The following is a 20,865-nucleotide window of genomic DNA, read 5'->3' on the forward strand; positions in this document are numbered from 1 at the left end:
GTGCTTGTGGTGCTTTACTAAGAACGGCCCCAGAGGCTCATTTATTTGCTTGCTTAGTCACCAGGGAGTGGCACTATTTGAGAAGATCCAGGAGGGGTGGCCTCACTGGGAATGGGCGTAGAGGTTTGTTTGTTTGTTTGTTTAATGACTTTTTTATTTTTATATTTTTGTCTGCATTTGTGTTTTGCCTGCACATACGTCTGTGTGAGAACGTCAGATCCCCTGGAACTGGAGTTACAGACAGTTGTGAATTGTCATGTGGGGGCTGGGAATTGAACCTGGTTCTCTGAAAGAGCAGCCAGTGCTAACTTCTGAGCCATCTTGAGGTTTTAAAAGCCCAAGCCAGGCCCAGTTGCAATGGTCTGTCCTGTCCCTTTAAGAGACGAGCCCTGCCCACTCCCCCTCCCCTCCACTGAGTCAATCAGATCTTTCTTCAGCTTCCAGCCTGAATCCTTCCTTTCTGTCTCTCTCCCTTCTCCCCTCTAGTTCTCTTTCTCTCTCTCTCTGCCTCTCTCTGCTCTTCCCCCTTCTCCCCTTCTCTTTTTTCCCTTCCCTTCCATAACCCACCAAATAAATATCCAACCTCACTCTGCATGGTGTGCCTATCCATGTCTCTGTCTCTCACCCGACATGTGGCTCCCTGCCTAGGACTGGCTTCCTTCATGGCCCGCAGTGGTCTCATGCCTGCTGCCCACTGCTGCCACTTGGGGACCTGCGGCATTTTATTTTTACCATAACACCAGCCTCTCTCTCTCTCTCTCTCTCTCTCTCTCTCTCTCTCTCTCTCTCTCTCTCTCTCTCGGCCTACAGATCAGAATGTAGCTCTCAGCTGTTTCTCCAGTGGCACACCTACCTGCATCCATGTTCCCTGCCATGATGATAATGGGTTAAGCTCCTAAAACTTTAAGCAAGCCCTCAGTTAAATGCTTTCCTTTATTTATAAGAGTTGCCGTGGCCATGGTGTCTCTTCACAGCAATGAACAGTGACTAAGACAGTACTCCTCCCAAGTGACATACCAATGGCTGACTCAAGATGCCCCTCCATCGTGAGTGTGGCATCAGCTTCAGGTCACCTTGCAGGAGACCCATGCACTCCTGCAAGCATGTAGTCACAACCAAAGACATGTCTTAATATTACATTCTCCAGTAGCTATATTTAGTGACTTCTCTTTCTAGCATTAGCGAAGACACATTACCAAATGTTAAAAAGGGAATCTGCCAAGTGCAACAGCAAGAACAGAAAAAATATTATTAAAAGCGGGTATAAACTCTCTACCTACACCCGAGCTGCACCAGGGTTCACCCACGAACAGGGAAGGCACGACTTCTGGTTCTGCAGGCAGAAGGCTGGCTGTGTGTGACTTTAGGCTTCTACCCTGCCTGATTTCCTAAGTGAAAGACTAAGGATGCGGGCTTGGAAGAACCCCCCAGCCTCCAGCCTGTGCCCTTGTCTGGGCGCTCAGGGGACACCACTGCCTTCTCTGCCTACCTGGGAATCTCCTTCCCAGAGATCCTCCCATCCGGAGTGATTGCAGCACCGCACATTAACACTCTGACCATTTAGAGAGAGCAGGGGAGGACTCTTGAGCCCTTCCACAGATAATTAAAAAACAGGGAGAAAAGCAATATGACATAAACAGAAAAACAAGCTCAAGGCACCAGGGGTGTCTGAATAACATCTTCCCAGTTAAACAATTTTAAGAATTCCCTAATTCAAAAAGCAGCCCCACACATTCTCTCCCACACAAACACGCTCTTATTAAGCCATACTCCAGCAACAGGATCTCTGCCTCACCCACGAAGGGTGTCAAGGGTATCATTGCCACAGCCACAAGCTATCAGGGGCTGGGAGCTGGCCGCTGATCAGCAGGGAAGACAGTCGCACCCAGGGGGAGGGTCCTATGGAACCCAGTCACTTCCTGTGCACACCATCCGAGCTAAAAGCTAGGTGTTGCTTCAGGAGACACCCAAGTGTTTATTCAAGCTCTCTGATGCTTCTCAGGCAATGTATTCCCAGCCACTTTCCTGGTGTGATGGAAAGAAATAACTATATTCCACTAGATCACTTGTTTTAAACCACTGAGTAGAACTACATTTCTAAAAAAAAAAAAAAATCAAAGGGACTGGGGGAGTGTAGCTCAGTGGTAAACTGCTTCCCTAGCATGCTGGAAGCTTTGGCTTCAATTCCCAGAACCATAAAATAAAGGGCAATAAGATCATATCAGTTAACTGCTGAGCCAGAGAAAAGAAACAAATAAAAGATCACCCAACAGTAAAAAGCAAACAAGCTTCCCCTTTCTCCAAAAATCTGTCTGGTTTTATATTAGAGAGTCGTGAAGATCCTGGGAACGGAGGAAGGGAAGGGAGAGAGTCTAGATGAAAGCCAATCATCAGGTCAGCCTGTGCGGCCATGGGCCTTGGTCAGAGATGCTTTCTTTTGCAGTGATCAGGGCTGAATGCAGACTCCTAAGTGGTCAAAGCGTTGAGAACAGATGATGGCCAAATACACAGCCACAAATAGGACATCTCTGTTTCACCCGTCCAAGATTCAGGAACCATCACCCAAGAGCTGGAGAAAGTGGGCATGGGTATGGTATGCCGACTTCTGGGGATGACAAGTCGGTGGCATTCACAGCTTTGGGTGCCATCACAAGGTTAGGCCCATCCACATCCTGTCATGGAGGCCCAGGATGCCCTGATCCTCTGCAAGGATCTATGGTTGCTGGGGGAAGGAGATGCCTGGGAAGGTGCCCATACCCCTGTGATCAAACCTCTACCCACACTCCTGTAAGCAACCCTATGGAGATCCTTGAGGATACACACACATGCATACATGCATGCACATATGCATACATATATGTACACATACACACATGTGCACACACGCAAGAAAGAGAGGGTCATGAACACAGAAATGGGTCTCACTAGAAAGAGGAAAATCAGCAGAAAGGGGGAGCGGGAAGATAGCATGATGGGGGAGGGAAGTATGATCAAAATACATTATGTACATGTATGAAAATGTAATAAAATCTGACATTATGTATATTATGTATAATTGCTACATGCTATCAAAAAGAAAGCGCAGAAGAACCCCACTTCTCTGTCTCCTGTCCACCATGATATTACTCACTCTGCCTTGAGGGACAGAAACCTCTGGGTGCCTCTTGAGCCCCATGAAAGTTTGGTGTCCGCAAGCCTTGTGTTCCTGGACCTGGCTAGAATCTAAATCTGGGATCTGACAGAGACACCCTGAGCGCATGATGGCTCTGAGTATCAGCATCCTTCTCGGTCGGGGCAGGGAGAGGTTCCTGACTGCTCAGAGCTCCAGATCTCCAGACCTCTGGCAGTAACCACTCACTGGCCATCTCACCCCAAGCTGAACTGGGGTCTGAACATAGACTTGATCGGTCATCTCTACCAGCCGGGCCAGTGAGATGGAACACTTCATTCAATTTTGACAATTTCCCCCAAAGAAAAAGAAAACCCCATCCAAGAAGTCAAAAGCTAAAACCATCCATGTAGAGAAAGGAGGATGTAGGAGTGATTGACAGAAAGGAACTAGCAGACAGGAAGGGAAAAGGTTTGGACGATGACTGGGAGGAGGATGGGGGGAGACCATAAAGAGCTGAGAGGAAGAGGCCAGACCATGGAGGGAGCAGGCAGCTCACTCTCCGGGATGAAACAGGAGCGAATCCCTTCTCTCACGTTCAGTCTACTCCTTTTTCCCAACCACACGTGCTCGCTGTGTTAACATACACCCCAATTAAGAGGTTATCGGGAGCATTTATTATGCCTATAGCATGGAGACACCTCCTCAAGCTGGTGCTTACTTCCCACAAACAAAGCCCGGGACCCCATCCCCTGAGTCACAGAAAGCTAGGCGTGGGGCTGCACAGCTGTGGCCCTAGCACTCAGGTGATGGAGGATGAAGGATGGAAAGTTGAAGGGCATCCTTGGCTGCATAATGAATTTGAAGCCAGCCTGGGCCGCATGGGACCCTTTTCAAGGAGAAAGAGGGAAAGAGAGAAAAAAATAGAGATTGGGGTGATGGTTCGGTAAGTAAAGCCTGAGCACCCAGGTTCAGATCCGAAGCACTCATGTAAATGCCAGGTGGGCATAGCAGTACACCTGCAATCTCAGGGCTCAGGGAAGCAGAGACGGGAGAGTCACAGGGCAAGCTGATTAGCTAGACCAGCCCGTCAGCGAGCTCTGGCTTCAGTCCAGAGACTGCCTCAACAAACCATCAAGACACCAAGGTCAAGTACTGGTCTCCACAGGCATGAGCACACAAGCATGCAAATTCATATCTACATCACACGGTCTCCACATGCATCAGCCCAAAAGCATGCAAACACATATTTACATCACACACAGAAAGAGGGAGGGAGGGGAAGAGAGAGGAGGAGAGGGGGTGTTGATACTCAAGTGACCCACCATTTTGCTAAAGATCCAAACTGCACCTGACTCTTGGGATGGACACAGGTCTCATACCCACCAGTCACACCACCGAGCACCTCAGTGGCTCTGAGAACGTCCTTGCTTAATTACCGAAGTAAATCCTGTAGTGTGAGAGGGGAAAGGGCACAGGGGCTAAAGCCCTTCTCTCTCTCAATCATGAGGAGCAAAGTTCCGATCCCCAGAACCCATATAACTATGCCAGCCCACTATAATTCTGCCTATAAAGGTAGAGACAGGATCCCCAGAGCAACCTGGCTAACCACATCCACAAGTTCTGAGTTCGATTGAAAGACCCTTCCCCAGTGGACACGGTGAAATAACAACTGAGAATGAGTACATCAGACTCGGGCCTACACACACACACACGAAATAAATAAAAAAGAAATAACAAATACTTTGATCCAGTTAACAAATATTCACTGAGCTTCCACAATGCTGAGAGAATGGAGCCCCATGCCACAGGACCGGCTATTAAACAGGAATTAACACTAGCAAGCCTCCAGCAAACGTGGCTGAGAAACACAACACAGGAACCGGGCTAGGCCATCAGGCAGATGGCAGGGCTGTGGGAACCAGGCTCTGAGGAAGAGGCCTCTGAGCCAGGTATTCCAGGGTAGTCGTTGAACCGAGGCAGCCTAGGGAGGATCGGGAGAGGGCAGAGTGGAGGAAATGGTGACTAAGAGCCAAGAGCAAACACAAGGGGTCCTGCCAGAAAGCAGCTGGTGAGAGAAGTAGAGTCACTGAGGTCACCGTGCCTGCAGAGGCTTTCGACTCCACACCTCCCCAAGCAGAAGGACGGATAAAAGAAGGGAGGTTACGAAGGATACACCTCCACACATAACAACCGCCATCCCTGAGACTGTGACAAGGTGCAGAGTCAGCACAGCCCCAGGGGTTCAAGAACTGACTCAGAGAGGGTGAGATCAGGAAAGAATATCCCCATTCAAACTGTAACCACAGCCCAATCATAGAGCTACAACACACACAGGCTGGACCCTTCTTAAGTGTCAACGTCATAAAAGACAAAACAGTTGGGAAACGGACCTAGATTAAAGAAACCAAACTAAACCAGAGGCAGGAGGATCAAGAGTTCCAGGTCAAACCAGGCTACTTGGGGGACCCTCTCAGAAGGAAGGGAAGGAGGAAGAGGTGGATAGCTAAGGCAGCATAATACTCACCTGAGGAGACTGGCAGGTGGGGTCACTCCTGGAACCCCAGTATTTGAGAGGCTAAGGCAGGAGGATTGCTGTAAGTTTTGAGACCAGCCTGGGAATATGATCTTATCTAAAAAAGGGGAGGGGGCAGGTAAAGGCACCGACTGAAGCCTGAGAACAGGAGTTTCGTCCCTGAGCCCTTCATGGTGGAAAGAGAGAAGTTGCCTGCACAAGAGGGAAATCATGCCTGGTGCTGGAAACCTAGCTAACTATCTGGGGCTGGTGAAGTTGCGGATCCTGGAGGGGAATCTGCAACCTCTCCTTACTATACCAGCATCATCCCTAACTGTATTCTAAATATTTGTCCTTTGACCCCAGGTAAGTGTGGCCCTCACCCTCTCATCAAGGAAACTTCTCTCTGAAAGTGATGGAGAGAACTATTACAGAAAACTACAGCCAATCAAGATGCAGGATTGTGGAGCTCCGTTCCAGTGAATACATCTACAATATAACTCCTGCACCTGAGGCTCAGGGAACATGGTGGAAGGAGGGGGGGATAAAAGATTATAAGAGACAGTGCTTCAGGAGGGTTGCCATGAGATTCTGTCTCCGGGTAATGTGGGAAGCCGCACCCATAAAGTCTCAGCAACACGGCTGCACAAACCTGAGCTGAACAAGGAAAACAATAACATAGATGCTAAAGTGGATGGGAAAGCCCCTGAGGCCTCAGCCCTACACAAAGAACTACAGGCAGCAAAGGAATGCTGGGAAGGGGAGGAAATAGTCTGACCCAGGGAAGAGCACACCGATTGGCTGTCCAGTACCAAATGGTCAGCTTTATAAACATACACATAAGTAACATTATACACACTAACAGGTCGTATTTAAAAGTATAAATGTATATGTGTATACACACACACACACACACATACACACTACCAAATGGAGTGCTTTAAACCCTAGATTGGATCCTCATCCCTAAACCAAAGACTTTAGAAAAAAATTTTCCTCTTCTTCTGTATAAAGATACTATTAGGACGCCTGACTAATATCTGTAGATTAGAGAGTAACACTGATTCAAACTTAATTTCTTGATTTTGACAAGTGCTGTATAAGAAAATGTGCTTTTAAAAGAAAGAAACACATGCTTGAGTATTTGGGACAGCACAGGTACATTTTCTCCCTGTTGCTCTGACACGGTGCAGGAGAAATTACAAGTTAAGTGTGTGTCTGTACACACACATCCACAAATAGATGCAAAGAGAGAGTGGGAGAAAGTGCCAGCAAGATAAAACAAGTGTGGCTGAAAGTTAATATTTATAGAATGCGGCTGAAAGAGAGATCAGAACTTTTCGGTTTATTGTTGAAACATTTCCATAAATCTGAATCAGCTTAAGATGAAAAAAAAAATTACAGGGGAAGGAAATTGTTAAGGAAGCCAGAGTGATAAAATAGTGATAAAATAGCCACGTCAGGGACCTGAGCCAAGCTGGGGTGGGAGATCTCGCTGGGTCTGATGGCCAGAGCCCCCGTCTCAGCTCTGCCCCTAAGAACTGCCTTCAGTCATGCTGTGTTCCTCTACTCCACTCCCTTCATCCACAAAACAAGGGTGAGAAGTGTTGGCCTTCCAGCCAGAGAAGGCATCAGCTCCCACTGGGCACAGGAGGGTGGGCTCTGAGTTGATACTGAAGCTGAGAAGGAGAACAATCCAAGTTCAGAGTACAGCTAGGGGCCAGCAAGAAAGTCACCAAATGAGGGATGTGAGGACCCTGCGGAGACAGGGCATGAAGACAGAAAGAGGGGCACAGGAGGAGGGCAGCAGGGTACCAGTCGAGGAGAAGGGCATAGAAAAGGCTCAGTTCTACAGCCAAGACTCCTCTAGGAGGCCCCGTGGGGAGGCAGCTTCCCTAGAAAGATAAAGGAAGTGATCCATCAGAAGAGAGGAGCTCCACTGAGATCAACAGAGCAGCCTGAGCAAGGCTCTGCCCTCCCAACACAGCAACCAACTGCTCCCTGCGGCTGCTTCAATTGAGTTTAAGCTTCCCTAAAATCCACATAAATTGAAAACTTAGTTCAAGCCAGGAGTGATAGTACGTGCCTATAATCCCAGCTCCTAGGATGCTGAGGCAGGAGGACTGTGAGTTCAAACACAGCCAAGGCTGGACAACAAGACCCTGTCTCAAAAATAAGTACAGAAGAGAATAAGAACTCAGGTCCTTGGTCATAGTAGTCACATCCTGAAGCTCCGTAGCCACATATGGCTATAACTACCATCACTTCCTTCACTAGAGAAGGTTCTAGGGGACAGAATGGAGACTCTAGCAAAACAAGATTCCCAACAGGGTAGTCAAGGACAGAGTTGGGGATTGAGGGTGTGGAATGGCTTTAGGCTAGACACAGGACAGGCACAGAGATGTTCCTGAATTTCAGACCAGAAACACAAGGACACAGAGAGGTAGAGAAGGAAATACTTGGAGATGCAAGGCGGGTACAGCTGGACTTACACTGAGGTGGGGGCAGTAACAGAGAATGTGGACACTCTTGTCTTATCTGTCAAAAGCCACTTTCTGAAAGGGAACCTGGGGTTTAAAGGGTACAAAGCTGTGACTCAGAGCAAAGTGGATGCAGTCTGAGTTCATGACATGGAATTCTTGTGTTTCATAGAAAAGCAAGCCTCCATGAAATTAAAGCCAGCATCAATTTAAAATGGAACCAGTCCAGGGGTCTCTGTGACTGGCAGGCTAGGAGAAGAAAATACAGACAATGGGGGTGGTTTGGGGATTGGAGACTGGAATCCAAGGAATCCAAGGATGACAGCATGGTACATGCCTTTAATCCCAGCAGGCTGATGAAAGGAGACAGAGACAGAGATCCACATTGGAGCACGGGACTGAAATCTCAAGGGCCAAATCAGGAGCAGAAGGAGAGAGAGCACGAGCAAGGAACTCAGGACCGCGAGGGGTGCACCCACACACTGAGGCAATGGGGATGTTCTATCGGGAACTCACCAAGGCCAGCTGGCCTGGGTCTGAAAAAGCATGGGATAAAACCGGACTCGTTGAACATAGCGGACAATGAGGACTACTGAGAACTCAAGAACAATGGCAATGGGTTTTTGATCCTACTGCACGTACTGGCTTTGTGGGAGCCTAGGCAGTTTGGATGCTCACCTTACTAGACCTGGATGGAGGTGGGTGATCCTTGGACTTCCCACAGGGCAGGGAACCCTGATCGCTCTTCTGGCTGACGAGGGAGTGGGACTTGATCGGGGGAGGGGGAGAGAAATGGGAGGCGGTGGTGGGGAAGAGGCAGAAATCTTTAATAAATAAATAAATAAATTTAAAAAAAAATAAAAACAAACAAACAAAAAATCCCAGCAGGCTGGAGACAGAGATAGGTAGTTCTCTGAATTTGAGGGTAGACTGGTCTACAGAGTGAGTACCAGGTTAGCCAGGCTACATATTGAGACCTTGACTCAAAAAAAAAAACAAAAAAAAAAAAACAAAACAAACAAAAAAAAAACAACAACATGTCAAGACCAAAGATGTGGAGCCCTGCAGATGGGCTGAAGTATTGCAACGCCAAGAATGCAGGGGCTGGAGTCCTCGGGGATGGTGAAAGCCACAGTAGGTAGACAGAGTTGGTGCAGTGGGAAGAAGCCCAAGTCCTAGCTCCTGAAAGGGGAAAACCGGCTCAAACTCAGCATGTCTGTGGTATTAGTGGTTGAAGGGAAATGCAGGCAGAGTCCTGGGGGTCAAGGCTGAGCCACAGGAGTCAAGGTTGAGCCATGTGGGTCAAGGCTGAGCCATAGGGGTCAAGGCTGGGGCATGGGGGGCAAGGTGGAGCCACAGGGGTCAAGGCTGAGCCACAGGGGTCAAGGCACGGGACAGGGGTCAAGGTTGAGCCATAGGGATCAAGGCTGAGACACGGGGGTCAAGGCTGAGGCACTGCAAGGTCATTGAGTGCGGCAAGTTTCGATGTGAAACCCCAAGTCACCAGCAAGAACCGCAGAGGTCTTTGTTCATGACTTCTGCCTACAAGCAAATGAAGTGTTTTCCCTGCCTGAGCCAGCATCAAATAACTGTTTTCTCCTTCCTACCCCCATTTTTTTCTTTTTAGACAAAACAAACAATTTTTTTTAATTGTGTGTATTTTGGCACGTATGTGTAAGTCAGAAGACAACTTAGAAGTGTCCATCTTTCCTTGTACTGTGTAGATTCTGAGGCGCAAGCTCAGGTTGTCTGTCTTGGTGACAGGTGCCTTTAGCTGCCAGACCATGTTGCTGAGCTAAGCCTTATCTTTTGTTGTTGTTGTTGTTGTTTTAGAGAAAGGGTTTAGTTTGGTTGATTGGTTTGGGTTTTTTATGGTCTTAAACCATCCTAATGATTCCATTTCGATATTTGAGAGAGTCTAAATGAGCCTGTCTTTTTCAAAACGTGTCTGGCGATTCTGAGGGCCTATCAGGTTTGGGAAGTACTGAAAGCCAGAAACACAAGGAGAGACTTGAGGCCAAGAAGACAGTACCACATTCTAAGGCTTGGAGGTGACATGAAGGAGTTAGGGCCAAGTCATCCTGATTCTGTGAGTAGAACCCAGAAAGGGGCGTTCTGGGGGAAGTCATGTTCTTAGACTCTGGTAGAAGGGGAGAAAGTAGAGATGAACTCAGAGACAGAAAATGAAAATACAGAAGAAGCGTGTCTGCAATACACAAAAGAGGAGAGAGCCCAAGTGACAGAAGTCACATGGGTTAGCAGCCGCAGGGACAGGAGGATGAGTCCTCTGCTGATGGAGGCTCTAAGGTCGAGGACTTGTCCTTAAAGGGCTGTAGGCTGGTTGACAGAATTCCTGGGCAACAGGGATTTTTGTATCTGCATGGGGGCAGATTTCTAGCAGGTAACCCATTAAGGACTTCTAAGCCCTCAGATAGGTAAGCTGGCAGAAGTTTGCTCATTAACTGAAAACTTAGCTTCCCAGGCCACCTTTTTACACGGAGGAAGTCAGATTCCCACAGATACCAAGAGTGTCCTTGAAACACAAAGTCAGAGATGTCTCAACCATCCAGGGACAGGAATCCTGGGCACCCTTTGTGTCCCCTTAGAGGAAAGAGTTTATGGATGGAAAATATGAAAAAGGGCATCCTTGTCATTTTTAGTACCAGTCAGCGCTGAAATTAGAAGAAATACCACAGCCTGTAAGTCACCTCTACACACACACACACACACACACAGAGAGAGAGAGAGAGAGAGAGAGAGAGAGAGAGAGAGAGAGAGAGAGGCAGATGCAATGTACATTTCTTAATAAAGAACATATTTACTCTCAGAAACCTAATTCGTTGATTTCATTACATTTATTTGTTTAGCTTGTGTGCCTTGTGTGGGTGTGAAGATCAGAGAACAACTTACGGGGGTTGGGTGATGCTCTCCTTTCACAGTATGGGTTCTGAAGATCAAACTCAGGTCATCAAGCTTGGTGACAAGGACATTACCCCACTGAGCCACCTTGTCAGCTCCCCACAACCACCACCACCACTACCACCAGTCTTTAAAAAGCAAATGCAAAATGTTTGTCCCTGCTTCCAAGAGATTCCCTCCGGAGATCCAAACCAGCCCAGCAGAATTTCTGTGAAATAATCTCCAACACCAGCACACACAGACTTTAAGATGAGTGCACGCATGCGCGACACACACACACACACACACACACACACAGCTTCTGCACATTGAAGAAATGACTCACTTTAATTTGCCACTGCCTGCCACTACTGGGTTTTGATTTTACCTGTTCAGACACAAAGTTTCCTATCAGATCAACTACTGGAAAGAAGTATTCAGTAGCTTAAGCCTGAAATGGATTTAGGATTTAGGAGCACAGATGGGATTCTGATCAATGCATTTAAACAGCCTTCCTGGACCACAGAGTGTTCCCTCCATAATCTTCCAGAAAATGGTAACATTTCTGGCCACTTTGGAAAACCCTTGCAGAATAAACATGATTAAGGGGGCCCTTCCTCAGCTCACAGTACCAGCAAAACAGCCTTGCGCTGCAACTGGAGAGAGACAGGGAACCCGCGGGGAAGCAGTGTGGCTAACCCACCCAAGGTCACTCAGCTCTGACTGGGGGTGGTAGACTTGTCATAGTCCTGGCAAACTCTGCACACCCTTGGCTCGCCTCAAACAGTCCCTCGGGGGGCTCTGCTGTCTGCTAGCTTGCAGCCCCCGCGAAGATGCAATGCCACTTGCGCTCTGCGCCCAACTTCAGCCCTGCGCGTCAGCATGCAGTTAACCCTCTCGCGTCCAGAGTGTCACACGGGGCACGCGCAGCTTCACCCTTCACCCCCTTTCCCCAACACCATCCCATGCCTATTCGTGGAGTGATTGCTCCAAGGTCACATCAACGGTCCCTGCTGGAGCTCCCGCTGCTTGAATCCAGAGGATGCCCGGCCGGCCGCGAGGGGAGGAGAGGCACCCCTGGAGACTCACCCGCGCGCGGATCGGGCGCGCCGCGGCTGCCCATGTCGTCGCTGGCGCTCTGGATGTGGTGGCCGCGAGCACGGGGCTGTGCGGGGCGAACCCGGCTACGGGCCCGCGCTCCAATCGGCGCGCGCGCGGCCCGGCCTGGGGTTCGCGGCTCCCCCACCCGGGGAAGGGCGCGAGCCGCCGCGCGCCGCCCAGAGCTGCTTCCGGGCGCGTTGCCTGGACGCGGTTGCCGTGGCAGCCCGAGCTGGAGGCTTTCCCCGCGCGCCCGCGCCCAGCCCGTCGGCGCCCCTCCTCCCTCCGCGCTCCCACACCCAAAATAGCCTTTCCGCGGCACCGCGGGTCCCCACCCAGTTCGCAGCAAGGAGTCAGCGGGCGGGGACTTGCTTTCAGGAACCTCAGTCCTGTCGTAGGGCGCGTCGACTTGGAGGCAGAGGTAGGTGTAGAGAAGGTTGCTTGAATGAGAGCGCCCAGTCTTCCAGGTCGCAATGTCATCCGTCACACCCCCCCCCCCCGAGAATCCTAGCATCCCTTATGTACCAAGCCTGGTTCCCACCAAAATAGTTATCTGTGCTCTCCACCACGAACTGGGAAGAAGTTAGAGGTGAGATCACAGTCTAGTATACAGCTCCTTCCGTCGCCCCACCTGTACAGGTGATGGAACCCTCCAGGCGACAAGTGTCTATGAGGGAATCACCGTGGTTGGCACATATCGGTCCAAGAAACAGGACCCCAGGAAGAATGCTAGCTATGCTGCTTTTCCTCCCAGCCCTCCTACCTCTGCCGAGCTCCCAGAGAATCCTAGCTCTCTCTGCCTTCTTTCCCATCGGTGCTGGATTCTCAGCAGGATCCACTCACAATTTTGCTTCCTCTCCGTGGGTGGGATTTAAGCGGAGTGGGGGATCCCACCTTTGCTCGCCTCGCCGCGTCTGGTTCGGAGCTCTTACGTAGAGGCACGAGCTTACCCAGTGCATATGCTCCAGTCTAGCGGCTCCCTAGCCCTCGCAGCCCCCCAATTCAGGGGAAGCTGGAAAGAACGTAGGCTGTGCAGCCACTTGGATAGGTCTGGCCTTGGAATCCACGATCCTGAAGTCATTTGTGAGTGGTCTTGGGTGTTCTGTAATTTCCTCGTCTGTAAAGTAATAACTCTCCCAACACACACACACACACACACACACACAGCTAATGAATATAGCATTCATTCAGCCAACAGTGTTTATTGAATATCTGCCAAGTGCTAGAAACTATGCTTTATCTCCAAGGAGAAATGGAGAAGATGGAGGTGGAGAAGGGGAGAGGACTCTGCTTTTCTCCTGGTCATTACAACCTAACACACATGAATTAGACATGTGTAAAAAGAACGGTGGTGACCAAGAGGGTCCTGGCCTGAGTCCTCTCCCACAGCAATCTGACCTAACATTGTGCCTTTCGTGGGATGGCTTCTGTTTCCGTATCACCTGCTGCACAGGCTGTAAATGTGTATTGGATTCAATCCTAAAGCAGAGGAATTGCTGGGAATTTCCACCATTTAGGATTTTTTGAGGGGGGATGAGGAGATGGCTCGGTCGATAAAGTGCTTGCCTTACAAGAATGAGGACCTGAGTTCTTAGCCTCAGAACTCACATTTAAAAAAAAAAAAATCAGCCGGGCGGTGGTGGCGCACGCCTTTAATCCTAGCACTTGGGAGGCAGAGGCAGGTGGATCTCTGTGAGTTCGAGACCAGCCTGGTCTACAAGAGCTAGTTCCAGGACAGGCTCCAAAACCACAGAGAAACCCTGTCTCGAAAAACCAAAAAAAAAAAAAAAAAATCAGCGCTCTTGTAGTACACATATCCTCATGCCGGCTCACACACATGCACAAAATAAATGAATATTTTTAAGTCAGACACCGGAATTTGATGTGCCCTTGTAACTCAAGAGATCACTGCCTTCCAGGGTAGGGTGGGCCTTTCACACACACAAGACAGTCTGGCCCTGTCCATTTCTTGTTTTCTCCTCCCTCCTTCCCACTCCACTCCCTCCTTATCCCGCTCCATCCTGCCACACCCCTCCTAGTAAGAATTCGAGGTCCTGGGAAGGTGAGACAGTGAAGCACCTGTAGAATGGAGGACAATTGTCACTTCTGACAACCTCCAAAGTACAGCTTTATTTACCACGAAATCTCTTCACACTCTGAGGTAAGGAATACCTGGGAGGTGAGGGGGTTTGCCGGAAGCACACAAAAACCTTCATTTAATTTCTTTTTTTTAAAAAAATCAAATTGATTAAACTCAAACACAGGGACTTCTGCAGGAGGGAATCCAGACCAGGATTTACAGATACAGGTTAAAGCCAGTAACCTAAGCCAAAGTTGCCCTGAAGCAAGGAACTCCACCTTGGGCAACATATTCCAAGGTACCTTCAGAACATATTTTTAAAGATTCTTTTGTGAGGCTTGGCGGCCTATTCTTGTAAATCCAGCAGTCAAGAGGCTTGGACAGGTTAGCGTGGGTTACAGAGTGATCCTGTCTCAAAGAAAACAAAAAGTAAAAAAAGATTCACTTAATTTAAAAAAACCAAAACCAACCCTTGATGCTCAATACCAGTCCTAAGATTTCAAAACAGTCCCAAATCAGGCCTGTGACTTCCCATCTCTATCCCCCCCCTTCCCTTCCTCCTTTTTTCTTTCAGGAGCTCTGTTTTTAATCATAAAGGGGCCAAATTAAGCACACAATAGTTTAAGCCTACTCTAGTTTCTTCCTACCCTTTTACACACCTATAAGGTAATTTTCAATCAAGTATTCAATTTTCCAGAATTGTTTTTATTGTAACTCATTAGAGGAAATGAATTTTTTCTTGTGTTACTTTAATTACAAATCATAAGTTATCACCAACTATTGTATGCTAGCAGAGGTTATTACTAAGAATGATTTTATCAAGGAAAGAAAATCCAAATCGACTCCCCCTCACGATGGACTACGACGGTAACACTAAAAATGGTTTTATGAAAGCTCAGCAGACGAAGGCCCTTGCCGCCAAGCCCGAGACATGAGCTAGATTCCTGGGACCCACACAATGGAGGACAGAACTGACTCCTGCAATCTGCTCTCAGAACTTGACCGTGGCACATGCCCCCCACACTTGCAAATAGATAAATAAATGTGATTTTTAAAAATTAATTTAAAAAAAGGCCGGGTGGTGGTGGCACACATCTTTAGTCCCAGCACTCAGAAGGCAGAGGCAGGCTTATCTCTGTGAGCTTGAGTCCAGCCTGGTCTACAGAGTGAGTTCCAGGACAGTAGAAACATAGAATAAAAATAATTTGTACATCCTTCGAGGCCAGACATTTGGGGAGTTTGTTTTTAAAGTAACATTGCACCGCTGAGTTAACGTCCCGTCTTGGCACTGATGTAGAAAATATAACGGATAGAATATCAAACTGACCAGCAAGCACACTAAACTAGTAAAACAGGCTGGGCAGATGGTTCGATGCATAAAGTGCTTGCCATGCAAGCATGAGAACCAGAATTCAAACTCCTAGAACCTACTTACAAAGCTGAGTGGTCATGGTGGTTGCCTGTAATTCAGGAGGCAGAAACAAGAGACCCAGAAGCAAGGCCACTAGCTAGACTAGCCGGGATGGCAAGCTCTGGGATCAGTGAGAGATCCTGCCTCCAAAGGTAAGGTGTAGCGTGATCAAGGAAGACATTCCGTCAATCTTTAACAACCATGAGTCCACACATATGAGAATACACATATATGCATACACACATGAATAATATAAAATTTAAAATAAGTCGATGGTCCAGGTTGGTCAAAGTGGTATTTACTGAGGCCAGAGAGATGGCTCAGTGGCTAAAAGCACTGGCTGATCTTCCAGAGGACTCAAGTTCAATTGTCAGCACCCACATGACAGCTTACAACCCTCTGTAACTCCAGTCCCAGGGCACTGAGGCTCTCCTCTAGCCTCCGTAGGCATACATACATGTAGTGCACAGACATATATGCAGGAAAAATACACAAACACATACGTGCATAAAAATAATATATAAAAATTTTCAAAAATGTTTTAAAATGATAAATGTAAGAATATAAAGCAGTGCTGGGTGGTGGCAGGGCACGCCTTTGATCCCAACACTTTGGGAGGCAGACATAGCAGACCAGCTTGGTCCACAGAGTGAGTTCCAGGACAGTAAGGGCTACACAGAGAAACCCTATCTTGCAGAAGAAAGAAAGAAAAAGAATGTAAAACAGATGAGGAAACCAGCAGGAGGAGCCCAAGATGGATCTATGGGGCTGTTGTCTTATCCCAGGCTCTCTCAACGGGGTAGCTCCTCAGGCATCCAGATCTTTTCATTGTCAAAGTGCTTATTCCTTATAACAAGGTGCCAAACTATTGTCCTGTTAGGAAGGATCACATGTGGGAACGAGGAAGAAAAAAATTCCCACAGGGAAACAGAGAGGAAAAGCCAGTGATGTAGGGGTTGGCACCATGCCAGAGAGGGCACAGACAGAAAGATTCACAACGGATCTTCATGTGCCTGGGAATTAAGGAAGACTGGGTGGTGAAGAAATGCAGGGCAGACACCGGTCACTTTTTCCTGTGTGTTTTTGAGACAGCGTCTCACTATGTAAACCGGGTGTGCTGGTTAGTTTCTTGCCAGCTTGACAAAAGCTAGAGTCATCCTGGAAGAGGGAATGTCAATTCAGGGTTTTTCTCCGTTAGGCTGGCCTGTAGGCAAATCTGTGAGGACATTTTTCTGATTGATGATTTACGTAGGAGGACCCAGCCTACAGTGGGCGGTATCACCCCTAAGCAAGTAACTCTGAATTGTCTAAGACAGGTAGCTGAACAAGCCCAGGGGGGAAGGTCAGTAAGCAGCACTCTTGCATGGTCTCTGCTTCAGTTTCAACCTCCAATTTCCTGACTTAAGTTCCTGACTTAACTCCTCTTGATGGTGGACCACAACTGTAAGCTGAAATAAATCGTTTCCTCCTCCAGTTGCCTTCGGTCATGTTATTTATCACAGTGGCAGAAAACAAGCTCAGACATCAGGCTTGCCCGGAATTCCTGGTCTTCCTCCCTTAATCTTCTGATTCCTGAGATTGCATGTGTGTGCCACCACGCCTGGCCAATGTTAACTATTTTTTTCTTTTGAGTCTCTTATTTATTCTTTGACAGTTTCATAAATGTATACGATGCCTCTTATCCTGTCCACCCACAACCCCCCATTCCAGACTCCCCTTCAGTGTCAGCGTGTGCACTTCCGGCCTTCACATCCTCTCCCGTTTAGTTTTGATTTGTATTGTATGAGTATGGGTGTATTGCCTGCATCTATGATGATTTGTGTGTTAATGGGTGTGTTGTATGTTAATGGGTGTATTGCCTGCATCTATGGATGATTTGTATGTTAATGGGTGTATTGTATGTTAATGGGTGTATTGCCTGCATCTATGGATGATTTGTATGTTAATGGGTGTATTGTATGTTAATGGGTATATTGCCTGCATCTATGGATGATTTGTATGTTAATGGGTGCATTGTATGTTAATGGGTGTATTGTATGTTAATGGGTGTATTGTATGTTAATGGGTGTATTGCCTGCATCTATGTATGTGTACCACATTCATGCCACGAGCCCTAAGAGGCCAGAAAAAGGAGTCAGGTCACCTGGAACTGGAGTTACAGATGACTGTGAACCATGTGGGTGCTAGGACTCAAAACTGGGTCTCCAGAAGAGTGGCCACTGCTCTTAACTGTCGAGCCGTCTCTCTAGCCCCATTGTTTTTTTTTTTTTTTTTTTTTTTTTTTTTTGGTTTTTCGAGACAGGGTTTCTCTGTGGCTTTGGAGGACCCACTGAGTTCAGTTAGTGCTGTCTATTGCATTGATTGGACCCACAGATCCTGTTGGCATCATCTCATGCAGGTAACCTTAGCTACTGCGGGTTTATGGGTGCCGCATCCATGCCACGTCCATTCCACAGCACCCTCCCCACTCTACAGCTCCTACATCCCGTCTGCCTCTCTTCTACAATGTTCCCTGAGCCCGCTGGTCACTCTTTAGAGAATTTCCACAGTGTAAGGAAGGGGAAAATGACTTCAGCGGGTGCTCTTTAGAGAACACCCTAGTAGAAATTCCTGATTGCTTCACTACTATGAATGTATGATCTGAGTAAAAGAACAGAAAGCGCAGAACATCATTCACGCTGCCAATCAAAACTCTAGCCTTAACTCCATCAGCATGGTTTCCCCTTTTGAAAAATTTTCATCATGGCTGAGGAGATGGCTTAGCAGGTGAAGGCAGATTCTTGGGGCCACGGTAGTGGGCAGAGAGACTGGATTCCTTCAGGTTGCTGTCCTCTGACTCCCACATGCTCTCAGATGCACGCGCACACAAATAAACAAAATGTAAAAAATTAAATTAAATCAAAAACGAAAACCCTAGCAATTATAAGGCATCCCCCCACCTCAGCGAAGTGGGAACTCAAACTTTGAAAAATTATTCTCTTTTTTTTTTTTTTTTTTTTTTACTTATTTATTTATTTTTATTCTTTTTTTAATTAAAAATTTCCACCTGCTCCCCATTTCCCATTTCCCTCCCCTCCTCCCAAATATTGCCCTCCCCCCACTTCCCTCCCCCTATCCCCACTCCTCTTCTCCTCCCCCCACTCCATTCCCCCTCCCTCTCGATACTGAAGAGCAGTCCAAATTCCCTGCCCTGCGGGAAGACCAAGGTCCTTCTATCTACGTCCAGAAAGGTGAGCGTCCAAACAGGCTAAGCTCCCACAAAGCCAGTTCATGTATTAGGATCGAAACCTAGAGCCATTGTCCTTGGCTTCTCATCAGTCTTCATTGACCGCCATGCTCAGAGAGTCCGGAATCAACCCATGCTTATTCAGTCCCAGACCAGCTGGCCTTGGTGGGCTCCCAATAAATCAGTTCCACTGTCACAGTGGGTGGGTGCATCCCTCGTGGTCCTGATTTTTTGCTCATGTTCTCCCTCCTTCTGCTCCTCATTTGGACCTTAAGAGCTCAGACCGTTGCTCCAAATTGAGACTCTGTCTCTACCTCGATCCATCGCCAGATGAAGGTTCTAAGGTGATATGCAAGATATTCATCAGTATAGGATAGGGTCATTTCAGGTTCCCTCTCCTTAGTTGCCCAAGGTACCAGCTGGGGACATATTCCTGGACACCTGCGAACCCCTCAAGAGTCAAGTCTCTTGCCAACCCTAAGATGGCTCCCTTAGATAGGATATATACTTCGCTGCTCCCGTATCCATCCTTCCTATATCCCAACCATCCCAATCCTCCGAGCTCCTCCCATCCTCCCCTTCTCATATTTCTCATCCCATTTCCCCTTTGCCCCATGCCACCTCACCCGCAAGTTCCCAGTTTTTGCCCTGGAATCTTGTCTACTTCCCCCTCTCCATGCGGATGACTATATGATTTTCTTTGGGTTCACTTTCTTATTTAGCTTCTATAGGATCACACATTATATGCTTAATGTCTTTTATTTTATGGCTAGAAACCGATTATGAGTGAGTACATCCCATGTTCCTCTTTTTGAGTCTGGGATACCTCACTCAGGATAGTGTTTTCTATTTCCATCCATTTGCATGCAAAATTCGAGAAGTCATTGTTTTTTACTGCTGAGTAGTACTCTAATATGTATATATTCCACACTTTCTTCATCCATTCCTCCATTGAAGGGCATCTAGGTTGTTTCCAGGTTTTGGCTATTACAAACAGTGCTGCTATGAACATAGTTGAACAGATACTTTTGTCATTTGATGTGGCATCTCTTGGGTATATTCCCAATAGTGGTATTACTGGATCTTGGGGTAGGTTGATCCCAAATTTCCTGAGAAATCGCCACACTGATTTCCAAAGTGGTTGCACAAGTTTGCATTCCCACCAGCAATGAATGAGTGTGCCTCTTTCTCCACAACCTCTCCAGCAAAGGCTATCATTGGTGTTCTTGATTTTAGCCATTCTGACAGGTGTAAGATGGTATCTCAAAGTTGTTTTAATTTGCATTTCCCTTATCGCTAAGGAGGTTGAGCATGACCTTAGGTGTCTTTTGGCCATTTGAATTTCTTCTGTTGAGAATTCTCTGTTCAGATCAGTGCCCCATTTTTTTATTGGGTTCATTAGCATTTTAAAGTTTAGTTTCTTGAGTTCTTTATATATTTTGGTGATCAGACCTTTGTCTGTTGCAGGGTTGGTGAAGATCTTCTCCCAGTCAGTGGGTTGCCTTTTTGTCTTAGTGACAGTGTCCTTTGCTTTACAGAAGCTACTCAGTTTCAGGAGGTCCCATTTATTCAATGTTGCCCTTAATGTCTGTGCTGCTGGGGATAAACGTAGGAAGTGATCTCCTGTACCCATATGTTGTAGAGTACTTCCAACTTTTTCTTCTATCAGGTTCAGTGTGTTCAGACTAATATTGAGGTCTTTAATCCATTTGGACTTGAGTTTTGTGCATGGTGATAGATATGGATCTATTTTCATTCTTCTACACGTTGACAACCAGTTCTGCCAGCACCATTTGTTGAAGATGCTCTCTTTTTTCCATTGAATACTTTTAGCTCCTTTATCAAAAATTAGGTGTTCATAAGTTTGTGGGTTAAAATCAGGGTCTTCTACTCGGTTCCATTGGTCGACTTCTCTGTTTTTATGCCAATACCAAACTGTTTTCAATACTGAGGCTCTGTAATAGAGTTTGAGGTCAGGGATGGTAATGCCTCCAGACGATCCTTTATTATATAAGATTGTTTTGGCTATCCTGGGTTTTTTGTTTCTC

At 47.3% G+C, this 20,865-nt stretch overlaps 1 protein-coding gene across 3 annotated transcripts in view; it reads right to left on the minus strand.

Annotated features, from left to right (window-relative positions):
- The window catches only part of Fam81a (family with sequence similarity 81 member A), a 61,150-nt gene extending 48,164 nt beyond the window's left edge, over positions 1 to 12,986 (minus strand). The window contains exon 1 of one of the 3 annotated variants that reach the window (XM_057768234.1): positions 12,864 to 12,986. The gene's annotated coding sequence lies outside the window, so the exon portion shown is untranslated. Of the gene's footprint in view, positions 1 to 12,091; positions 12,301 to 12,863 lie in introns of those variants that run through there. The other 2 variants (XM_057768235.1, XM_057768233.1) reach the window with 2 other exon arrangements.
- Between the last annotated feature and the right edge of the window lie 7,879 nt (positions 12,987 to 20,865).

Source organism: Chionomys nivalis, chromosome 4 (assembly GCF_950005125.1).
Source record: "Chionomys nivalis chromosome 4, mChiNiv1.1, whole genome shotgun sequence".
NCBI lineage: Eukaryota > Metazoa > Chordata > Mammalia > Rodentia > Cricetidae > Chionomys > Chionomys nivalis.